The following is a 23303-nucleotide window of genomic DNA, read 5'->3' as shown; positions in this document are numbered from 1 at the left end:
AATAATTGGTCCAGCATCCCTGGTAACATTTGGTTAACATTTTCAGAGGCTTAGCTATGGAACTGAACTATCTCTGGAGGCAAAAATATTGAAGCTGAGGCTGTCCTGCTTTGGACACAGCATGAGAAGGCAGGATTCTCTGGAAAAGGCAGTAATGCGAGAAAAAGTTGAAGGAAGCAGGAAAAGAGGCAGACCAGATATGAGGTGGGTGGATGGATGGATGGATGGATGGATGGATGGATGGATGGATGGATGGATGGATGGATGGATGGATGGATGGATGGATGGATGGATGGATGGATGGATGGATGGATGGATGGATGGATGGATGGATGGATGGATGGATGGATGCTCTTCCCAGATTTCTGGCAGAACAATGGTCTTTCCCTCATGCACAGTTATGCACTCATAATATTCAACAAACATAGACAGGTTGATGTTCTATATACTTATACTTTTCAGGGTTGCTCACATGTTACACTAAACGTAGACAACCTCATTCAAGCTGTTTTGAGAATCTCATTATTGCATGAAACGCCTGCGTCGATGGCAAATGTCATGAATGTTCTCTCCGTGGTTATAAGTCCCTGCTGGCATTTGAGCCCATTCAACACGTCTCTCGAGTGGTATATTAAAATTTCAATGGGTGACAAACCAACATGTTTCAATCAGATGTTCTCTTCGGGAATTAGAAACCTGTTCTTCAGACCACATGTTAGTTGGGGTTTTTTTTTAACGAAAAGAAATATTTACAAATGATACAAACCTGTGTGCCATAAATGGGGGCCATTTAGTAGAGAAAGAAAATGTACTTCAAATCCTTTACTAGAGGCCAATATTCATAAAAACGTTGGAATCATGATTAATAGTAGTGCATCAACTAGTGTCATGAAACAACAGCTTGATCACCAAATCCATGCACATGTTGAGCCCTAGTGCATGAATCCTAATGTTCCATGAACTATGAGAGTGAATGAAGTCATAGCCAGCAACCATTAGTAAGCTGAAGGATGTGTTTTCCAGAGTTACACACTGTGTTCCTGATTGGTTCATTAGACATCCCTGTAGGATGCTTACAACAGATGGCTGAACAAGTGATACTTAGAAGATGCAGCTAGAGACAGGAACCATTCCTCTCTCTTTTTTACACAAATGGATGGGACTTATCTAAAGTTCGACAATGTTCAAGCTTTAGGTAAATCTCCTCCATTGCTGTTAAATCCCATTCATTCTCTAGTTGAGACCACCGGTTACATCCACAGCAATAAACCTCACCTGTGCCCACTGCCTGAATGCCCCCATGCCAAATTCAAGGTACGAATGCTTACATGAAAAGCCCTGAATGATTTGGGATCTGTTGGAGCGCCTTGCCCTAAGACCGACCACCTGTACCATCTGCATCTCCCGAGCCTTGATGCTGCAGGTGGCCAGTCTTAGGAGACCAGAAAGTCCATGATTAGAAGCTGGGCCTTCTCGGTGGTGGCCACCTCTCTGTGGAATGATCTATCAGTGGAGATGCATCAGGCCCCTTCCCTCCTGACATCCAAACTTTGGTTTTCAGGGAAGCATTACAGCACAACCTTCCACTGTAATTGCTTTTTTAAAGAATAAGAGAATCAAAAAATGTATTGCTTATTAAATTTTTATACCACCCAATCTAGCTCAGTGGTTTAGATCTCTGCCTGCAGAGCCTGAGGCTGGGAGTTTGATTCCCCACAGCGCCTCCTTGACAGGGGCTAGACCTCATGGATCCATGGGGTCCTTCCAGCTTTGCAATTCTAAAATGACAATGACGATAGCGCTACAAACACATCCTACACACCTATTACGCATGAAGCAAGGGCGCAGTTTGCTTTAGATATTGAAAAGCAGTTGATATGGTAGGGAAAAAAATTGTTTTTATACGCTGCGCATATAAAAGAAACGTATGCTGCATTTCTTTTTGCAAGGGTCAGAGCACAAGAGGTCGATTCTATTCTATTGAAATTGATGTCAGCGGAGCCTCTGTTCATTTATCATCCTCTTGACTGCCGAATACAATAAAAGAACACTGTTTTAACAAGCTTGGGACTTTTGCATCAGAAAGGAACTCTAGACAATTTGCTCCCTGCCTGAACCAGGTTTCTGTACCTCATGGGACCTTTCTTTTTCAATGTTTCAAACTCAACACGCAACTTGGAACCGTAACCCACCCCTCCCTTTTTTTCCAGGGGTGAAAATGTTGTTTTTAACAGAGACTCGAACTCAGGACTGGGTACCAATGACTCAGGATTTGCACCCAAAGATTTGCCCATATCCCTGCACCTGATTGTATTCACAATGCTTTCCTGGGCTCCAGAAAAGCCCCCCCCCCATTTTCCCGTGTTCTCTCCACCTGACCAACTCAAAACCTCTGTGCCCACCCCCCAAAAAACTAGGGTGGCATTTATGTTTTTATTTTCCCCCAATGTACTGTCTTTACTCTCTCTTGTTTCATTCCTCCCTTTGGATTTTACCGCAGGCTTTGTTTGCTTGCTTAGGAAAGTTGCAGACTTGTTTTTATGGTTTTCAATTAAGTTTTAATGTAAAGTGCTTTGAAAACATTGGCTACAAAAAGGGTGTGCGGCTGTGATTAAAAGGTTAGCCGAAGCAAGCAAAGAGCCCTCGTGGCGTGTTAAAGACGATCAAGTTTTATTTAGAATAAATAAGCGTTCATGGGCTGTGGCCCACTTTATCAGATGCCTGGAATAAAGACGAAATTAGCATGGATATAAAAGCATGCCTTCCAATTCTCCTGCTTCGAGATTCTGGATGTTAAGTGCATCCTCCAGCATTGTGCAAACAGTAGAAAATAAACACACAAAAAGATTCCTGGCTCCACCATCATCAAATACCACTTTGAAACAACTTAGGATGGAAGGAATAGGCTAACATAACTTGGTCCATGCCATGAACTGCATGTTACACTCAATATATTTCCAAATATGCATTAAAATATCTGGCAGAGCGCCTCCTCCCTCCCAGTTCTGCCAGAGTAACTCATTACAGCCAGGCCGGGTGGCTGAGGGCCCTAATGCCAAGGGAGGTCCAGAGGGAAAGAACAAGGAACAGGGCCTTCTCAGCTGTGGCCCCTTGCCTTTGGAACCACTTGCCACTGGAGATCCGTCTGGCTCCCTCTCTGGGTGTTTTCAAGAATAAACTCAAAACCTGGCTATTTGAGCAGGCTTTCCTTCCTGCTGTATCTTAATTTCTTATAGTTTCGCCACCTTGGATCTATAATTTTTTTTAATGTTTTATTGTTTTTAAATTTGTAAACCACCCAGAGTAGACCTTTGGTCTAGATGGGTGGGATAGAAATCCAATAAATAAATAAAAATGAAATAAAAATGTCCAGTATGTGCCAATGTATTCTACTAGACTTGTCACTCCAGCATTCCAAATGAATTGATAAACTGAAATCAATTTTCTATCATTTTTTCATTTTTCCTTCCTTAGCGCAGATCACAAGGAACAAAAACCCTTTCGCTTTTGTGGAAGACTGTCCTTTGACATTAATCTTGTCTTCTGATATATTTGCCTTCCCTGCTGGCAATATTGACACCTCCGGTTTAGCTCATTGATTCTTCTTCTCCTTGTTTTCTACTCAGTTTTGGTTTCCTCCTAAAAAAGATGTAATTTCCCAAGAGTGTTCCCTCAAAAGCATTGGTCATGAACTCTAGTCCCTAAAAGGTATCCAGGTGTAACTCTTGTTATCTTTGACACCTTTTGGGGACCCAAGTCCATTGACGGTGTTGGTTAGAGATGAGGACAGTTGTAGCTCAGTTTCAGTTGGGACCCACAGTGGGGAACATAGTATGGCTGACATGTTTCCACTTGACGTCGGTACTTAAAGCCAACATTCTCGAGAAATTTCATTTCTGTGCCTCTTCAATTTACAGGTGTCATCCTTTTATCAACCTCTGAGTCTGACCCAGTTCAAGTTTCTTCAGTCCCCCAGCCATACAAGATCAAGAAGTAGAAAGAAGAAAACATTTCTAATTACAGTCATTGTCCAGATGTTGTGGAGTCACCAGAAGACTGGGTTCTGGTACAAGTTTGAAGGTGGGGCTGAGTATCCTCTAGAGGTGTTAGAATCTTAGAGTCTTAGAACTGCCGAACTAGAAGGGATCTGATAGATCATCAAGTCCAGCCCCTGTCAAGGAGTCACTGTGGGGAAATGAACTCCCAGTCTCTGGCTCTACATGCACGGACCTATCAAGCAGTTCATGACCAAAAATGCCCATTAGGGGACCTTGGACCTTCTGTGTGCCCATCCACACAATGTGCAGATAGGCACAATATCCACCTACAAAAATGGAGTGAATTTTTTAAATGCTGAACTCCCCTTTTGCCCTCTAGTGGCAAAAAAATAATAATTTTATAGGATGTGGAAGGGACCAGGGTCCTTGCGACCTCAAAACATAGCAAAGCTTCCCCTGTGCCCATAGGCAATACCAAAGACCTTTCTGGGCCATGTTAAAAAATCAGGAAATACTAGGGGTTTTGGGAATGGATTTGTCTCCTGGGGGCCACAAGAGGACTACCCATTGTAGGGCCACACATGACCAGCTGGTTTTTTGGTTTCCAGATTCACGACTCAAGCACAGTGGGAGCTATCCATGGTCCTGATTTCTTCTTGCCTGATTCTCCCAAGATAAGGCCCATGGCAAACGGGTTTGCTTTCATGTATCTTCTCTCAGATCAGCCTGACACAGTTTCCCTTTCCTCGTGGTCTCTATGTCCCAGCTACAACAATGACAGTATTCCTCACCAACAGGTCTGCTAAGAGTGCATTGAAGCAGATGCATGAATTCACATTTTTCTTTGAGACCAACATTGTGTCAGCGCATTCCTTACTAAAGGCAAAGAGAGAGAGAGAGAGAGAGAGAGAGAGAGAGAGAGAGAGAGAGAGAGAGAGACCCGATCTGGATAGTTATTTCCCAGAAACCAGGCCAGTGAAATCATGACTAAGTTTTTTTTTTTAAGGAACAGCTGGGACCCTCTGCAACAGATACTTTTCTGAGGTCCCAACATGTAAATCAATTGCCCTTAATGATGAAGAAAAAGAATAAGATACCATCTGGGCAAATAAGATGGGCAAATACCCTCTGTATGTCCTTTACCAAAGGGAAGCCGAAATCTGGAAAGATGAGCAGATTCAAGGTTACTCAATAAGAACAGACAGAAATTGGCCGAGCATCAAGATTGAGTACACCATTCCAGTGCATCTTTTGGTTACTATAAAACTTGCCCACCCCTCTGTGTTTGATTTAAACCACCAAAAACTCTGCAGATTCTTATCAGTTTCAGGTTGATTTATCCAGTTTATTTATCTATTTATTCATGTACACTTTCAACTGTGTTTTGTTGCTCTGTTTTTGTGGCATAGATGGCTGTGTCTGGTACAATCAATTCTTCTTTTTTTCTCCATCTACATTCTGTGGTGTCCCATATACCCTTGAGATGCTGAATTCAGCAGCTCACTGTCATGACTGTAATAAAAACGAAACTGGGGAAGGGAGGAGAGAAGGCAAGTGGGACTTGCTAATGTCTATATATCAATACACACATACACATATATGCATAGACATACAAGGGAAGAGGGATAGCTAACGTGTTGAATATGCTAAGCGAAAAAGGATGGGAGAGATCTGGAAACAGTGTCTTTGAGCTGGAGCAGAAATAAATGGTGTGGAGAATTCTATCCTTCTATACATTCTAATAAGGTGATAAATAACACTCATCTCTGTTTTTTTCTTTGCCTGTTTCTTTCTACCAAGGTAGAAGGAGTAAAAGGTGGTTTCCAGGGCCAGCCCTATCCTTTGGTAAAGTGAGACAGTGGCCTCTAGTGGTAGATTCTAGGGAACAGTGGGATAATTGTGGAGAAAAGTTTACATGGCACATGAGTGGCTCGGCAGCTAACCAGCTGAGCTCAGATGCTGTGGAGAGCATTTTGCTACCACCTAGTTAAATTCAGCAACCAGGGCAATCAGATTCTGTGCATGGAAGGCAGGGGGCGCCATTCTCTCTTTCACTTCAGGCATCAAAATAACTTGAGTCAGCCACAGGAGATCTAAGAGTTTCATAGTTGATCACGTTGTGTTTGCTGTCCGTCTGGATCATAATTCTTCCTGGGTGCAAGGGCATACAAAGAAATCTCAAGGATCATGGCGAAACATGGCAGGGATTAGGAATTTGACTAATTCCACCTACATTTGAAGGCTGAAGACAGAATCCATATTAGACAGGACTGTACTTTTAAGTGGAATTTTAATGTTAAGTAGCCTCTTCTCCCAAGCTGCATTAGTAAGATTTGTGCCCAGGCGGTCCGAACAATCACAAAAATGCAATATTCTGTTCACACAGGGAGCACAGGCTTGTCCTTACCACTCCACTCTCGTGTCCCTAATACACAGATGAAACAGCATACTGAGAAAACTAAGGCCAAGCAAAAATGGCTCTTAAAACCTATTATATCGTTACTGTTTTCACAAAATTCCAGTTCTCCAACTTAAAAAAAAAGAAAAAGAAATTGCCTGCTAGCCTGCTCAAGGTGCCGGCTCCTGTTGTTGTTACTTATGCAGCCTCCTTGAGAAAGCAGTGTGATCCTTGGTTTTTACATCTACCCCTATCCCATTTATAATACACTTTTTTAAAAAAAATCAGCTATTCTTGGAGGCAGTGAGCAAAACCGGGAAATGGTACCTATGGGACTACAAATTCCAGACTCCTCAGACTAGCATAACTTTAGAATTTTGGGAGTCATAGAATAGTGAAGTTGGAAGGGGACTATAAGGCCATCAAGTCCAACCCCCTGCTCGATGTTCAAAGGTTATCTGACAGGTGGTTGTCTAAGTTTCTTTTGAATGCCTCCAATGTTGAAGCACTCATCACCTCTCTAGATCACTAGTTCCACAGTTAGGAAGTTTTTCCTGATATTTAACCAAAATCTGACTTCCTGTACAGCAAGAAAAGTGGTAGACTAGAGGAAACACTTGCGCTTCAACCTGAAAAGAGGACATATCAAGGATCTCCTACCAACTCTCCTCAGACTGAAGAAGCTACTTCAGAAGCTACTGAAGAAGCAATCTTTCTTATTGGGTTGAAATAAGTCCAGTTGCCCTGACTCAACATACACAAAACCTCACCTAGATGACTGAGAATCTTCACATATAAACAGCTTTAAATAGTCTCTTATCTCTGATCATTGACCTCTGATCAGAGATAAAAGCAAAGAAACAGCTGGCAGGCTAAACAGGAATCCCTTAGAATGAACCAACGCTAACCAGATACATGTCTTCAGGGTTTCTCATAATGGATTCCCCTTCTCTTGCTTTAACTGGAGATGCCGTAACAGAACCAGACACCTTCAGCATTGAAAGCAGGTGCTCTTCCAGCTGAGCTACAGCATCTCCCACTCCCAGTTAATGCTATCTAGATGTAAGAATTTGATACTCACAGAGCAGATGCACCAGGCATAGCACTGCATATGAATATGTACATTTACATAAATATTCCTTCCTCTTAAATACACAATCCAAAAGAGAGAGAATATTAAAATGCAGAATATTGCTATCCCCTACAAATTGAAAACATTTTCCCCCTCCTTTGGCTGGTAAGTGAAACTATGGGTAAACTTTTCCGGCGCCTTGATTAAAATCTCAGGCTGCCAAGGATCAGAATTTTGAACAGTTGAGCAAAGGGCATGGAGGACCAGGTGGAAGGAGAGATGGTAGATCTTGCCTGGAAGTCAACAAGAAGACATGCGTGATTCATGCCAAGAGCAAGCCGGTGGATGAGCCAATATCTGGATGAGGAAGCCCAGAAAGGGAAAGACAGAATTATGACAGGTGTTTCCAAGTGGCCTTTGGCAAAATTTACTCTGCTGACTCTTTGTTAGAGTAGCTTTGCCTTAGTCTCGTGCCTCTAGAATATGCTGATCTACAAGACAGCAAACATTCTTGCTCTCCCACCAAGAGGTTGGCTTGTACAACCTCCAGGGTCCCTCCCCAACTCTCTGATTCGAGGAAACCCCCCCCCCCCCTTAAGCTGATTAAGGGTCTTAAAACTGTGGTTTGCATAATGGAGCACTTTCCCAAAACATAAGACCTGGATTGTTAAACAATATGGCAAATATCTCATAACGCAGAATGATAGCCAACTGGCTCTCTGTTGCCTTCTCACGCGCTCACGCACGCACGCACGCACATTCTACTGAAGTGTCATTTCCATGTTCTAATGGAAATGGACCAACCTAATGGACCAAGGAACAGGTGGACATTTTCATTCAAGAAAAGCTCAGTAGGTTACTGGCCTGCAAAAGGAAGGAGCACCATCAAATCGAAGAACTGAGTGGTTTCTGGACTGCTTCTTCCTATTTGGATGGAATGTTTGTTTTCGAGCAACTGAATTCGGTCAATGGCTAGCCATTGATAATGAAAAATCACATGGATTCTGATTTTGATTAGCAATCTTCTCATCATCGTCTGTGTGTATGTGTGTGTGTAAATACTTGTAAGAGAGGAAAAAATGGATTGGGATGGAAATCAGAAGACAGATTGCGCGAAGCAGAAATCGGTACAGGTTATTATGCTGTCAGAGAGCAGCAATTCATTGCTGAGCCGGACAGAGCGCAAAATGTGTGAACTCCGAATATGCAGCAAAACCAGCTGCCGTGTCCTACCAGCCAGTCCTTTTGTGAGCAAGGAAATTGTGGCTGTCTGGGTGTCAGAGAGAGGGATGGGGGGGGGAGAAAAAGAGAAGGAAGAGGAGCTGAAACAAGCTAAGAGAAGCTGAGAGAGGAAGAATGAGAGCACGTATCATTTCTGTTTGCATTCTGTAGTTTTGCATTAATAAAAATTGTATTTAGACAAGAGAGGGAAAGGAAACATTGGTTTTTGGGACCACTGACCCCCAAGAATGTATGCAGATGCACATAACTGTAGCAGACTTTTGTGGAAATGCAGGATCCTCATGTTTTCCTCCAATATATAATCTTCTGCCCTAGACTGGACAGAAAGAACTGTACAGCTGGCCCAAGGCTACCCAGGCTGGCTCTTCTCCCTGGTGGCACAGGGAGAGAATCGAACTCACAACCTCTGGCTCCAGAGCTAGATTCCTAAACCACAGAGCTCAAACGTCTCCTGCTGTACTTGCGGAAAACACACGGCCTTTGTTTTTAAGTGTGAATTTGCCTCGGTTTTTGAAAAATGCACAAAACTCCTGTAACTTAGCCCACAGAGCTGAAAATATTTGGCTATATATTTTTTTTCATCTCCTTTACAAGATGAAAATAAGCCAAGGTGGATATCCTTGCCATCTGGATACACTTTTCTTGGAAATTAAGATCTCTGGTTGTTAACGACTGCTTGCTTAGAAAGACAGGTGGCTTTGAGACTATCACCTGCTTTGAATCAAGATGCTTTATGCTTGCAAGTTGTTCAAGAATTACATCAAACCTGACAGGGGTTACTAATCCAGGTGGCAAACGGTGATGCAAACATGGTGGTAAGAGCAACAGAGCCTTGAACAGCAGGTGCTTCTTTCCTGGAAGTAGCATCCTTCCTGCTCCTAGTATAACACTCCATGATTTCATTACCCACAGGTTGGGGTGAAAGCTGGCCATGTTCTTGTTAAGCCTTGAGATGCTTTTGCTGCTAAGCACTTCCAGCCACGTTTGGCCCATTCACGTCTGCGTTACAACATTGCCATCTACTGGACAAAGCCAGCTATTTCCTTTGGAGTCGTTCGAAACAATACGAAATTCGCAATTGACAAGAGATGGGCACAAACTGAACTGTGAACTGGAAAAATTGATGAATTCGGCCGGTTCGTGGTTCGGTTTGTGACCCGCTTCGGAGGCCCTGTTTTGGCGAAGCAAATCTAAGTGATGAACTTGTTTCTCCTTCCCGGATCCAACTGATAGGCAGGCGTATGCTCTCGCTCTCTGACTATGGCAGTGGCGGCAAGACCAGGTAGAGAGGTGAAAGGGGCAGAGGAAAAGTGGGGTGCAGGCAGTCCTCCTAGTAGAAAACACACACACAGAGACTGGTTCATTTTTCAGGGAGTGGATTGTATTTGCCCATGTTTTGGGGGCAATCACAATTAGAGATGGGGCATTTGTATACAAATACGAATATCCCCGCACAGGTGGCGACAACATTCCAGAAGCAGTCATGAAAAAATATTCTAAAAATCCCATGTCCACTAACCAGCCATGACTTTGTAGTTAGGATTGCCAAGTCAAATGGAGACTTGGTCTGTTCAGTCCCAAAGTTCGGGAACAGTGGTACAAGAAATAGAAAAGGAATGGCAGATTACTATGCAAAAGACAACAATAACAGGGTTTCAGCAAGTGAATGAAGGTCTCAGCAAAATAAAAGATCTGATGAAAGTGACGAAAGAGGGGACATTAGATGCCAAACAAAACTTAAATGAAGTTGCACAAACTTTAGAACCATCTTTATTGGGCACGACACCAGGTAATATAGATGGGATAGAGAGTTACCCAGTGACCTATGCAGCTTCCAAAATTAAAAAAGCATTATATTAAAAATCTCAAGAAAGCAGAGATACTGAAACAAGAGAATCTTATTGTGAAAATATGGGAAGTGACAAAAACGGATATTCTGTCAGATGGGCTGAAAGACTGTTCAATTCAAAAGGAAACTGAACGATGAGATGTATTGTATAAATGGCTGCAGTTACCAGATAGTGTTGGAGTAACATAGAATTAAACTAAAATTAAATGATAAGATGAAAGCAGGAGAGTAATCAAACTGTGAAAAAGCAAAAAGTTGATTTGTTATTGTAATATGAATTGATTGGATGATGGTATACTCTGTGTTCTCCTATCCCCCTAACACTTTTTCCCCTCTTCCCTATTTCCCCTTACTTTTTGTATTCCCTACCCTGTCTTTAAATAAATACTTTAAAAAAGAAAAAAAGGATTGCCAAGTCTCAGGGTGAAGATTCGGAGAATTGTGATAGTTCTTCATGTATCCACTTGGGAGACAATATATTAAACCAAGCATTTTAAAGAAAACACCCACCCACTCATGCATAAGTTGCCTTAAAATCTTGGCACCCATCTACATCAGCTGCCACCAGGTTAACTGTCTTAGCCCAAAAGTGTGGTGCATCTGTAATAAGCCAAGTGTTAGTGGGAATAAGAAAGAAAGCAGTGGATACATATATGTGAGTCCACTGTATTATTTGAAGCAAGGCATGGAGTGAAATAGCAGCACCATGACTCATGAGCCTTCTTGTTGCACTAGCTCTGGCAGGAGAAACACTGGTTCTTGGGCCGGGGGACTCCCCATGAGCTGGTAGTGAGCCTCCCACAAGTCTAGAAAAACTTTCCACATGGCATGTGGGAAGACTGTATGGGGTGTACACTGGAAGCCTGTTAGGAGGTTAACAATCAGAGATAGAAAATGTTTGTTTCAAGACTATGCTGGCTGTGGAATTCTGGGCGTTGAAATCTAACAAATAATAATGAGGATCTATGTAAAGATTACATTACTCCCAATTATTTTGGGAGCATATGTGATGTCCTAGGGATGGAAAGAATTTCAGTTTCTCATTCCTTCTTATTTAGGCTTATACACGGGCAGAAATCTCTGTGAGGGAGTTTCAAGGGTCCCCAGATTTCTTGCCTCCCGCCAAGAGTGAGAGAAAGAGCTTACCCCCATCTCTGTAATTAGTGGAAACTGTCTCTAGTTCCCTTGAAAAAGCAGAGCACAAACCCACACAGCAAACACAGAAGGACGGGCTGATTGTTAAGAAGGATACAAGCAACCCATTTGGTGCTTCCAGTCCTTCAACAAAGTAGCAGCCATCCAAATTTGGGTTGATTCGTGAATTGTGCAAATTGAGGGCACTTTTGCACAGAATTGGCATTTTTTCCCCCTGAAATGTCTTCTTTGGCCAATATGAGAACTCCATCCAAAAGAAAGCAAATGATTTGCCATATTCCATGGCAACAAGAAAAATTCTGCAATTCCTCACCTAGCATATGTTGATGAGATATGTGAGGGCTGCATTCCTTGGCTTTGGTTCTCAAGATATCAGTGATTCAGTTTGCAGGTATCTCCTATTATAAATTTCCTTTATCATCTAAATTTCTTTTGTCCCTTTCATGATGCATTAGGTCATGCCATGCCAAGGTGCTCAGATGGAAGCAAGGACTTATAGGACAAAGTGAGGATACTGTTTGAACTAGGTAGCAATGCTCCACACCAACATTCGGGTATGACTCTACAAAGCTTCTTTGGGAGCACGGAAGTTAGAAGATGAGAGAGCTGGTTTAGACAATTCATCACGAGACATCCTGTCGGCATCAACTGCCTCAGCACACGCTGATGCACTTGATATATTGTCACAAGCTGCAAAGTGTGATTAGGGCTGACAGAGACAAAATAGATAGTGATAATGATGGCATTAATCTGCATTTAAGAAGAATGCAAGTTGGTCAGATTCAAGAATCTAGTTCTATTTTTACTCTACATTTGTCCATGCATTTAATCCGTACAGATCTAGGATGCGAGCAATGCATGAACAGTTTGTGAACAGTGCATCAACAGCTGATTTTGTTCACCGCTTTATTTATTTATTTATTTATTTATTTATAATATTTTTTAGCCGCACCATTGCCAGTGGCTTTAGTGTGTTATATATTTGATCCTCTTTAATATTTGTATATCTATGGCTTTTAGCTGTGAAACATTGTCTTTTAATGATGCTATTTTATTTTATCCATTCATTTCTTCATTTATTACATTTACACCCCACCCATCTAATGACTAAGCATTACTCCGGGTGGCTAACAGCAGTTAAAAACACAACCACCCACCTCAGTTCACAAGGAAATAAATGGCAAGATTCAGATAAACCATTAAAACCCAAAATAGCAGATAATGTAAGGTGGTTGTGAGCCACCTTGAGTCCTCTTTGAGGAGAATGTTGGGATAAAGATATCTTAAATAAATAAATAAATAGCCAGTGTTCATATAGGTTGCCAGTGCTGGACATATAAGATTATGACCGTCCTTCTAAGCCCTACTCCAAACTGTAGCTCAGTGATAAATCACATGTATTGCATAGAAGAGGTTCAATCCTCACCACCAGCAGAGACAATTGTGAACTATGTGACCTTGTGAAAGAGCAGACTCCAACATGCCCTGTTCAGCTCTTGTAGACGCAAGCCTCTGGCTTCCTTTAGGCAGTCAGTCCATCTCATTTTTTGTTTCCCTCTTCTCCTGCTGCCTTCCACTTTTCCTAGCATTACTGTCTTCTCCAGAGAAACCTGCCTTCTTAGGATGTGCCCAAAGTAGGACAGCTTCAGCTTCCACATTTTCACCTCCAGAGATACATTTGCTCAGGCTTGATTTGATCTGGGACCCTCTTGTCTTTCTGGCAGTCCAGGCTATCCAGAAAGCTCTCCTCCAGCACCTTGGCCCACCTTAAAGGTGCATGCAAAGCAGAGGCACAAGCCTCCCAACAGCTTAGGCATGAGTCTAAGCTATCTCAAGGACCACGTCTCCCTTTATGAGCTTCCCTAGGTCATCAGGCAAGGCCTTTCTCTTGGTCTTGCCACCTTTCAAGGTGTGTTTGGTGGGGACACAGCAGAAGGCTTTCTCTGTCACTGCTCACAGACTCTGGAACTCCGTCCCACTGGAGGCCTGACTGGCCCCATCTTTGCTATCCATCCACAACCAGGGGAAAAACTTTCTCTTCAGGCAAGCTTACTCTTAGTGAATAACTGTCTGAGAAGAGGGTGTGTGTGTTTTTTAATGGTTCCTTGTTCCATTGAATGTGTCTTGGTGTTGATTTTGTTTAGTGCTCTTTTTTAGTGTGGTATTTGTTTCATCCTTTTCTAATCCTCTTTAAGGAGAAAGGCGGGGTTAAAATATTTTAAATGAATTAAGAAAATATGTTCTAACTCACTTGAAGTTTGTGCCTGGTCATGTTCTGAAGATCCTACCAATGGCTACACCTGGGGGAAAAATCTGATTTAAGCCACAAGGTGTCACAATTGGTCTTTGTATTATTCTTAATGGTCTTGTTTCTGTCTACCAGTGCTGGGAGGGAACAAAATCCACCTTGCCTTCCTCTGCTGAGCTAATTTTAATACTGTGGATCTGCAAGAATCTTCTCCCCATTAGATGCGCCACTGGATCTTCTATGACCAGAGATCAGAGGTGAGAAGAGAGCAAGACTTCTTACCCTTCCTTCTTCTTAACACTGTCACCCTGCCCACCATGGGTCAGAAAGTGGAGGAGAGAGTGGAAACGAGTTGAAGCAAAAGGAAAAGGAGGGCTGGAAATAGAAAATTGGCCAGAAGGTGACGCAAAAGGAATTATGGACAAGAAGGGGTAAGGAGTCTTCTGGGCAGTTATAGGGCTGGTGGGCTAAACTTAAGGATATCTATGGCAAACCTATGAAGGAGCAAATTCCACAAGGTCCTTTTCTCATCAGCCCTGTTCAACTCTTGTAAACTCAAGCTTGTGCTTTCTTTAGGGAGTCAACTCATCTCAGATTTGGTCTTCTGCCATCTTCCACCTTTTCCTAGCATTATTGTCTCTTCCAGAGAGTCCTGCCTTCTTAAGATGTCCCCAAAGTAGGACAGCTTCACTTTCAACATTGTTTGCTTCCAAAGACAGCTCAGTCTTGATTTGATTGATTGTTTGAGGACCCACTTGTTCGTCTTTCTGGCGGTCTTTCTATCTGCAAAGCTCTCCTCCAGCACCACTTATTTGGCAGTCCAGGGTCATTGCACAGCTCTCCTCCAGCACTTTCAAACCAATCTCTTTCTTCCCCCTATCAGGTTTCTTCACTGCCATACTTGGTGATCGGAAATATGATAGAGTAGATAATCTTGGTCTTGGTCTCCAGTGACACATCCTTACACTCAATGATCTTTTCTAGTTCCTTCATTGCTGCTCTTCCTCAGTCCTTCTGAATTCTTGGCTGTAGTGTCTCTTTGAATTGATGGTTGAATCAAGGTATACGAATTTCTTACCTCTTCCATTTCCTCATTGTCAACATTAAAGTTGTGTATTTCTGCTGCAGCCATGATTTTGGTTCTTGCATAGAAGAACCGAAGAATTCAGATCTCTGCTGAGCAAAACTTTAAGAATTTGGAGGGGGGGTATTTTTCACAAAGTAACATTTCTTGGGGGATGAGGAAATTGCTTTTTGCATGAAAACCCAGCGTTTTGTACCAAAAGCCTTGAATTTGGCACAGAACGTTTTGTATTTTGCACAAAACAAGAGGGTTTTTGTGCTACCCACCACCAGACACACAGAGTTTGGGGGATATTGCAAATGCTATTGCTGGTGGGAAAAATTCTGATGATTTTGCTCTATCACAGGAGTGAAAATCTCAATATATTGAAATATCTTTTTCCCCCTTTCATCAGGAAATCAATATTAGCTACATCCTTAATCAAATTTTGGTGTCCTGAGCTTTTCAGGTTTAACAGGTCCAAGGAGCCGAGCCTATGTCTCGGATCTGGCTCAGCACCTTGGATAACTCCTTCGAAGCTCGGACTAAAAGCCGGTGCGAAGTCCTTATCCCCGCAATATCAAGATTGCCACCGTCCGCTGCACTATCAGCATTCGTCCCAATGACTCTCAATTTTAGATTAGAGTTGTGCGCTCATGTTCGCTGCCTCAAGCAGCAAAAAAGGCTTGAAACAGTTCTGTTCCCTCCCCTACACCCACCACCACCACCATCAGAATGGGCTGAAAACATCAATAAGTCATTGTCCTCGTAGTTTGTGGATCTCGTGAGAACAGGGCCTCCCAGCTCAGACAAAGCCAGCTTTCCCCCCACCACTCCTTAGCAGGACACTATTCTCATGCTTAACATGGGGGGAGAAACCATCTTAAGGGAGCTTGACGTGGTAATGGGCCATGAAGCATATGGCAGCATACTGCCATCTCCAGAGCCATATGTACAGGCCTGCAGACTGTCAGGCTGTGATACACGACAGATAATATCCATGATAAATTATTCACTTAACCAAAAATTGTACATCAAACCTCAGCAGCTGGTAAAAGCTGGAGGCTTGCCCAGTACATTAAGGGAAGTTTGCTTCCTCAAAGCTTGGGCCGTTCTTTGGGGGATTCTGAATTATGCATGTTACCCTGAAAGCTAATGCCGTACATGCGCATCCAAAGTTATTATTAACCTCATCAAGCAGGGAAGGGATAGAAGAACCAGCTGGCTTTCGGCTAACATGTTTAGGACACGGGGAGGATTCTAAGGAGTTACTGATCAAGAGGAGCCCCATCGATTCTTGACATCTTGGTCGAGTTTTTCAGCTGCTGCATCTGTTTGGAACTGAAATAACAACATATGCGCCACATGCATTCTCCCCGTTTTCTGGCACTTGTCTTTGGTAAATGAGTGCTTCGCTTTTCCTCCTGTTTGATGGGTTTCTGCCTGCCTGCCTGATTTCCTGCCTGCCTTCCGTGTGGCACTATGGGGGGAAAAATCTTTATGGGCAATACAGTTGCTGTTCTTTAGATTTCGGACTCCTACTCTAGATGCCTTTCATTGGGGCTGCAGTTTTGCAGTGGGTCACTCCAGCTTTTGGTCTGAACTTGAAGGAAGCAATCGGAGTTTCCAAAACCATTTGGGAAACAGGATTCAGGTTCTTGCTTCATTCCCATTTAGCTCAGACAAAAAATGTAGCAGAGACACAGCCTCATGAAAACAGGGGAGTGCGAAGTATAATACAGTGGACCCTCGACTTACAGACGGCTCGACTTGCAGACTTTTCAAGTTACAGACTTCTCTGGCTGCAAAATTTAGGTTCAGCTTGCAGCCAGAGAATCGACCTACAGACCAGAAAAAAAACAAAATGGAGCAAAAATGGAACGAAAACGGCCAGTTACGGGATTAATCGGTTTTCAATGCATTGTAGGTCAATGGAGACTCAACCTACAGACTTTTCAACCTGGAGCCACCGTTCCAATACGGATTAATTCTGTAAGTAGAGGGTCCACTGTAGTCTCAGAACTGCACAGCTGGAAGGGGCCCTACGGATCACGGATTCGATCCCCTGTCAAGGAGACTTAGTGGGGAATCAAACTCCCAACCTCTGGCTCTGCAGCCAGAGACCAAAACAACAGAACTATCAGCAAAGGCATTTGCTCTTTGTTGTCCATGCACATCTTGTAGGCATAAATTCGCCAACATTCGCTGAGCTGGCATTTCACAAGGTGGTTCATTTTTTAACTACTGCTTCAGGTCATTTTTTTCAGAGGTGCCCAATGATCAGTGAGACTACATCTCCCACGGGAGATCTGGATTTCCCAGGATGCACTGGGGCACTTTTCTTTTGGGACATTAACACTTGTAAGTCTGAGATAGCCAAGCAGCCCCCAAAACAGGTCTTGTTCGAGTGAAAAGGAAGTGTGTATAGGTGTCTTACAACACCTTCCAGAACTGACACCAAAGAAAGATGCTCTGAACCCTCGCGAATTGAGGAGAGGATGCCTCCTAGCTCAGCGTTGCACATGGATCTCTCAGAAGGCAACTTAAAAAGAGACGGGAAACTGGAAATGAGTTGCGCTCCTCCATTCTTGAAAGCACCAACAGATAAAGCAAAGGTAATTAAAGCAGATTATGCCATAAAAGGAACTTTGATTGCAAATGCCAGAATAAATATAGCCAAAGCTGGAAATTAGCACATTTACCCACAATTAAAACATAGTTACCGGGATTGCAGTAATAAACATAATTGCTCTGAAGGGTATGATGGATACTGGATCCGTCATGTACATTTTTTCAAAAACCTTGGCCTGTGTTGAATTTCACATTTCTCATGAACTGAAATGCTAGCCTTTGATTAACCTCTCCTCCTGCCCTTCCCTCTCAGTCTCTGGGACTGTCGTTTAATGCCTACTATTCTTTCTTCCATACAATTCTAACTAATCATGTACACCACATCTGCCAGGAGCTCAAACATTCTCTTATAAACATCCCCTATCCAATCCTCCATCTTAGACTCTGAGACCATTGTCTAATTCCGCTTCTATATATAATTCAATTTCTTTTTAAAACCTCTGCTTTATAAATGTAGGATATTGTGCTTCTGTACCAACAATTCAAAAAGCCAGGAATTGCTCTCATATTGCTGTACAACATTGTGTCCAAGTTGCCACCATGAAAAAGGATGCCAAAGTTTACATATCAAAGGACAGCCCAAATGTTGATGACACCCATGGCAGCAGTCAAGATGGTCTACAGGATACCCTCTTGTGCTCAGTACCATTCACAAAGTGAAAGCATGCAGGGGGAAATCCTAGAAGCAGACTCCTTTTTTTTTTCATCAGTTAAGCACTTCTCACCCAAACACAAAGCAATTGTCAGAGCTATATTTCAACATGTCTGAATGGTGGACGTTGTAACCTTCAGTATGTTTCCATTGAAACTCAAACTCAACAAATATCTCTGTGACAGCCAAACACACATCTTAGTTGCATGAACTCAAACAGCTTCTGACTCAAGGTGTGTGAATTGTTCAAGGCATGCTTTAGCCTTGCAACTCAGCAGTGAGTTTCCATGGCTAAGCAAGAACCAGGTCTCCTACATCCTAGTTTGACATTCTACTGACTACATCATCCTGACTCTACAAACAGCACTTCATTCTGCTCCTTCCAGTCATGGAAGATAGCTGTGATTGCAATTATGAACAGCTCTGATTTCACTTGTTGGGGGTGAATGGTATGGTCCAACTGGCCAAACCTGCATCCTCCATGGATCAAATCAAGGCACCAGAAGGGCTAGAGCAGGGGTTCCCAACCTGGGGTCCCCAGATGGTCTTCAACTACAACTCCCAAAAATCCTGGCCAGCACAGCTAGCGGCGAAGACTTCTGGGAGTTTTAGTCCAATGACTCCTGGGAATCCAAGTTTGGGAACCACTGGACTAGGTTTGCAGAAACACAAGATATACCTGGGGGTGGTTGGAGAGGAACCAGGTGGTAGGAGAATGGCACGGAGTATCATGGGGATGGTTTATGGCTGTTGGCTACTACACTCTACAGGTGGACACCACATTGCCACATGCTGCCTCTTCAAGCTGACTGCTTTCTATTGCTCATTGTTTCCAACCGATGGAATTGCAAAAGATAAACGTTTTATATAAATATGCCAAAACCTTGCAAAGAACCGTTCTATCCAGCTATGATCAGAAGAGAGAGAAAAACATTGGAATGCATGGAAATCTTCCCTTCGCAGACAAAGGGCCCCTCCTTTATCCTGCCATTCACCACTGCCCTCAGGAAAGATCGGGTGGGCTAAGATGTGGGTCACTACAGGACCTCCGAAGGTAGTTTGGGGATCCATGCTTCCTCCCTGTTGCTGTACTCCTTGACTAATTGGAGACATCTGTGAGTTGTCCCCCCCCCCAAATTCAGCTGCCAGGAAATCTATGCAGCTGGAGCCCCTCCAGGTGGAAACATCAGGAAATCATTATCTTAAAAAATTCATCAGAAATGGAGAAACAGAGCTGAGGCATGCCAGTAATTGTCTATTTCAACCCCAGCCCATAACTACCAGTGTGACAACATGAATTATCTGTACCATGGTAGGCAATGAAAAGAAGCAGGAACGTAATGGAACGGCCTGCCGGCGGCAGAGCTGGAAGGGGCCCAATGGATCATCGAATCCAGCCCCTGTCGAGGAGGCAGAGTGGGGAATTGAACTCCCAACCTCTGGCACTGCAGCCAAATACTTAAACCACAGAGCTATCCAGCAGCTATCAGTGTCAAGAGGTTGAACTCAATTTAGAATAAGGTGCAGGTGGCTTTCCACATCCATCAAGCAGAAGAGCCCTGTCTTGAACCACAGCTGAAAAGGATGCTCTTCCAGAGTCTTAAGTCAGTGGTTCCCAAGCTTGGGTGACCCAGGTGTTCTTGGACTGCAACTCCCAGAAGGCTCCACCATCAGCTGTTGCTGCCCAGGGTTTTTGGGAGTTGCAGTCTAAAGACACCTGGTTTACTCAAGGTTGGGAACCAATGTCTTAAGTAAACTTGGCCTCTAGGGGAAAAAAATTACAATGATCATGCAATTCTTGGACTATGTCACACTTTCAAAGCTCAGAGGGGCTCTGTTGGTTTCCACCAACAAGAACATTTTCTCACTGCATCATGAGTGAAAGCTCAGCTAGGACAAGTCCGTCACAATCTGAGATATCCCAGGCAGCCTCTCCCCAGAGGCAAGGGCACCAGGACCCAATCTACCACCCACTATGAAGTCCAAAGGCACTCACTGCTCAGTTGGTTGTGACCAAGTGGAGGCAAGAGCACAGGGCAGGAGGACAGAACTGGAACAAGGCACCAAGATGTAGGAGGCCAGCAGAAGCAAGTGCAAGGCAGGAACAGGAGCAGGAGCAGATGCAGGAATACTGGAATGCAGGGACTTTGGAGCTCAGGAACAGCCAGACAGTAAGCACAGCAGGGCTGAAAATCTTTGTTGCTGAAACATGTTCTGGGAGGGAGAACCACTCCTTAAATAGGCCTTCCCTCCAGGTTTCCAGGTGAGCCTCATAAGTGGCCCAGCAGCTGCTACACAGGCCAGGGCCTGATCCTGCATACACCAGGCCCTTCCTGGGTCAGGCCAGCCCCGATCCTGCAGCTGCCAGGGTGGGTATGGGCCAGATCCCGACACTAGCCATTTGTGCTTCCCCCGCCCGTTTACAGGAGTGTTTTGCTCTGTATCTTTTCGTAGTGGAGATAGAGAAGCACACAGCAGACATCTTCTGAAAACAGAGCTTTATAGAGAAGCCCTTTCCAAAGTAGATTGGAAGAAGACAAGGGGAGAAGTTGGAGAAGCACGTTCACAAAATCAGAACCACGTCTTTGCAACAGTCCCTTTTTTGCACTTAGGAGTGTTTCAAGGGCCATAATGGTTGATATTGAAAGCTGTCTAGCTCAGTGATTTAGATCTCTGGCTGCGGAGCGAGAGGTTGGGAGTTCAATTCCCCCTACTGGGCCACCAGGGAGGAGAGCCAGCCGGTGCAGCCTTAGGCAAGGGAAAGGTAAAACACTTCTTCAAGTGCCCTGCTCAGCTCTTGTAAACTCAAGCCTGTGGCTTCCTTTATGGAGTCAATCTCTCAAACCTTTCCCAGCATGATGGTTTTGTTTTTCCAGGGAATCCTGCCTTCTCATGATGTGCTCAAAGTAGGACAGCCTCAGCTTCAACATCTTTGCCTCCAGAGATACTTCAGGCTTGATTTGATGCAGCACCCACTAATTTGTCTTTTTTGACAGTCTGACGCATCTGCAAAGCTCTCCTCCAGCACCACCTTTCAAATTTACGTAGGGTTCATATTTTCACCACGGAAAGAGGAATACTGCAGGAATTCTTTGTATTGCTTCTCCTTGTTCTCAGCAAGCCCGGGGGCCCCTTCTGGATGAAACCCAAAACCTGATGAGCTCAGTTTGAAAGTCTACAGACCCTTCCTTGACGTTGGGTCTTAAGACAACATCCAGACTTCATGGCTTGAAGATCAAGCTACATAAACCGTTGCCCTGTGCACTTCCCTGCAGCTTTCCATCTGGCAAAGGGATCAAGAAAGCTCAAAACCTTTCCGTGCCTTTTTGAGGAGGGAGATTCAACCTAATTAAAAAAAAACTTTTCCCCAATGTGGATTTCAGCAGCTCACAGTGTCTGAGCTGAAGACAATCTTGGCTTCCTTGCCCAGACTTGTACGTGTTTGTGCTAAAACCCATGCGACGGAACCCTATTTCTCTTAAACAGTCCCTCCTGTTAATGACATGCTCATATTTCCCTATCTCCCTCTTAAGTCTTCGAAGTAAGCATGAACAAGACCTGGCAATCAAAACAGCAGGGATCCAAATATGGGTTTATTCCACGCCATAATTTACTGGCCCCCTGCTTTCCACCGCTTCTGCCAACCTCGCCTTCACCTCAATGAATCTTTATTTTGGACTGGAAATGAGCAGTCAATAGCATTTACTTCCTATTGACTTCACTCTTAACAGAGCAGGGGAGGGAGGGAGAAGGCGTTGAACTATTACTGACCTCTCAAACACACTTCTAATGACAACAGTCCATAAAATGAAAAAAAAGGGGGGGGGGAGAAGTCATCTCCCTCTGCCTTGAGCATCTTCCAGCTCAAGTGTGTCCAAACATAGACACTCCTATGTCTAGTGTTTCTTGTTATGAGCCATCAAATTGGAACGGATTGACTGCAACCTCGAGAAAGCTTTCAAAGGAAGTGAGATATTAAGGGGTGGTTTGACCCATCCCACGCCCCCAGGGAATGTCCACAGTTGCGTGGGGATTTGAACCCAGGCCTCCTGAGTCCTAGTCCATTGCTCCATCCACTACACCACACCGGGTATGTCTCTACTAAAGGAATACTCACTTCTCAGTAGGTCAAAGAAAGTTGTACAGACTGCCTTCTGCACAGTGGGTATTTTATGCTAGCAGAGTGCAAGAAGACAGTGCTGAGGTTATGGATGTTCAACAGGAGTAACAGGTGTGGCACTTTGTATCTGGGTAAGCAAGAAAGACGTGTCTTTATTCCTTGGGCAGATTCATTTAGGGATAGTGCAGGAGGAAAAAGAACCCTAAACTTAAGTACAGAATTCCCTATAGCTGGCTTCCATGCATAGCGGAACTGTGGTTGCCCTGGCAATCAAAACGGAGCAACAGTTAAAAGGCATTGGTGGAATTTTTCTTACCCACCCCTTTATTAAAAGTTTAGGCTACATATAGCTCTCCCTGAATCCTTCAGGAAAATTTCCCTGCAGGTTCTCCAGGGAAATGGATGATAACAGGCTGGGTTCTCCTTGCCATGATGATCTTCCTGGGAGTCAGGGGTGCAGCGTCCCATTGCCTTTGCTCTCCCAACTAATAGATGAGGTTAACAGTCGAGGCCAGAAAGCTCTTCCCTTCATCTTTCCATAACATCTTTCCTATTACACATGATGGCAAGCCAGCTACTCATAGAATATGGCAAAGTCATTAAGGAGTGGGTAGAACTAGGATCGTTTATTTGCCTCAAGCAAACTTGAGAGTTCAGAACCCTTACTTTTCTTTGAGTTTGATCCCCCCCCCCCAGGATCCTCAAGCCCATATGGTAGTCAACAAAAAATGTAACTTCTACATTCTGAGCAATCTTCCGAGACACATTCGGGGGTTCTTGCTTGAGTTAAAGAGTTAATGTGTGCTGGGGGGGGAAGAAAAATAGTTGGAGAAACCTGTCAAGAGGATCCTCTAATACCATGGAGTGAAATCAGA

General features: G+C 43.7%; 1 protein-coding gene across 2 annotated transcripts in view; it reads right to left on the bottom strand.

Moving 5' to 3' along the window:
- GALNT9 (polypeptide N-acetylgalactosaminyltransferase 9) overlaps window positions 1-20392 on the bottom strand; it is a 219978-nt gene extending 199586 nt beyond the window's left edge. Inside the window, exon 1 of one of the 2 annotated variants that reach the window (XM_078381713.1) lies at window positions 20305-20392. The gene's annotated coding sequence lies outside the window, so the exon portion shown is untranslated. The remainder of the gene's footprint in view (window positions 1-20304) is intronic. The other variant, XM_078381714.1, reaches the window with a different exon arrangement.
- Between the last annotated feature and the right edge of the window lie 2911 nt (window positions 20393-23303).

This window comes from Pogona vitticeps, chromosome 14, assembly GCF_051106095.1.
Source record: "Pogona vitticeps strain Pit_001003342236 chromosome 14, PviZW2.1, whole genome shotgun sequence".
NCBI lineage: Eukaryota > Metazoa > Chordata > Lepidosauria > Squamata > Agamidae > Pogona > Pogona vitticeps.
Note: the sequence above shows the minus strand (reverse complement) of the source record. Positions and strands in the feature narration are given on the sequence as shown.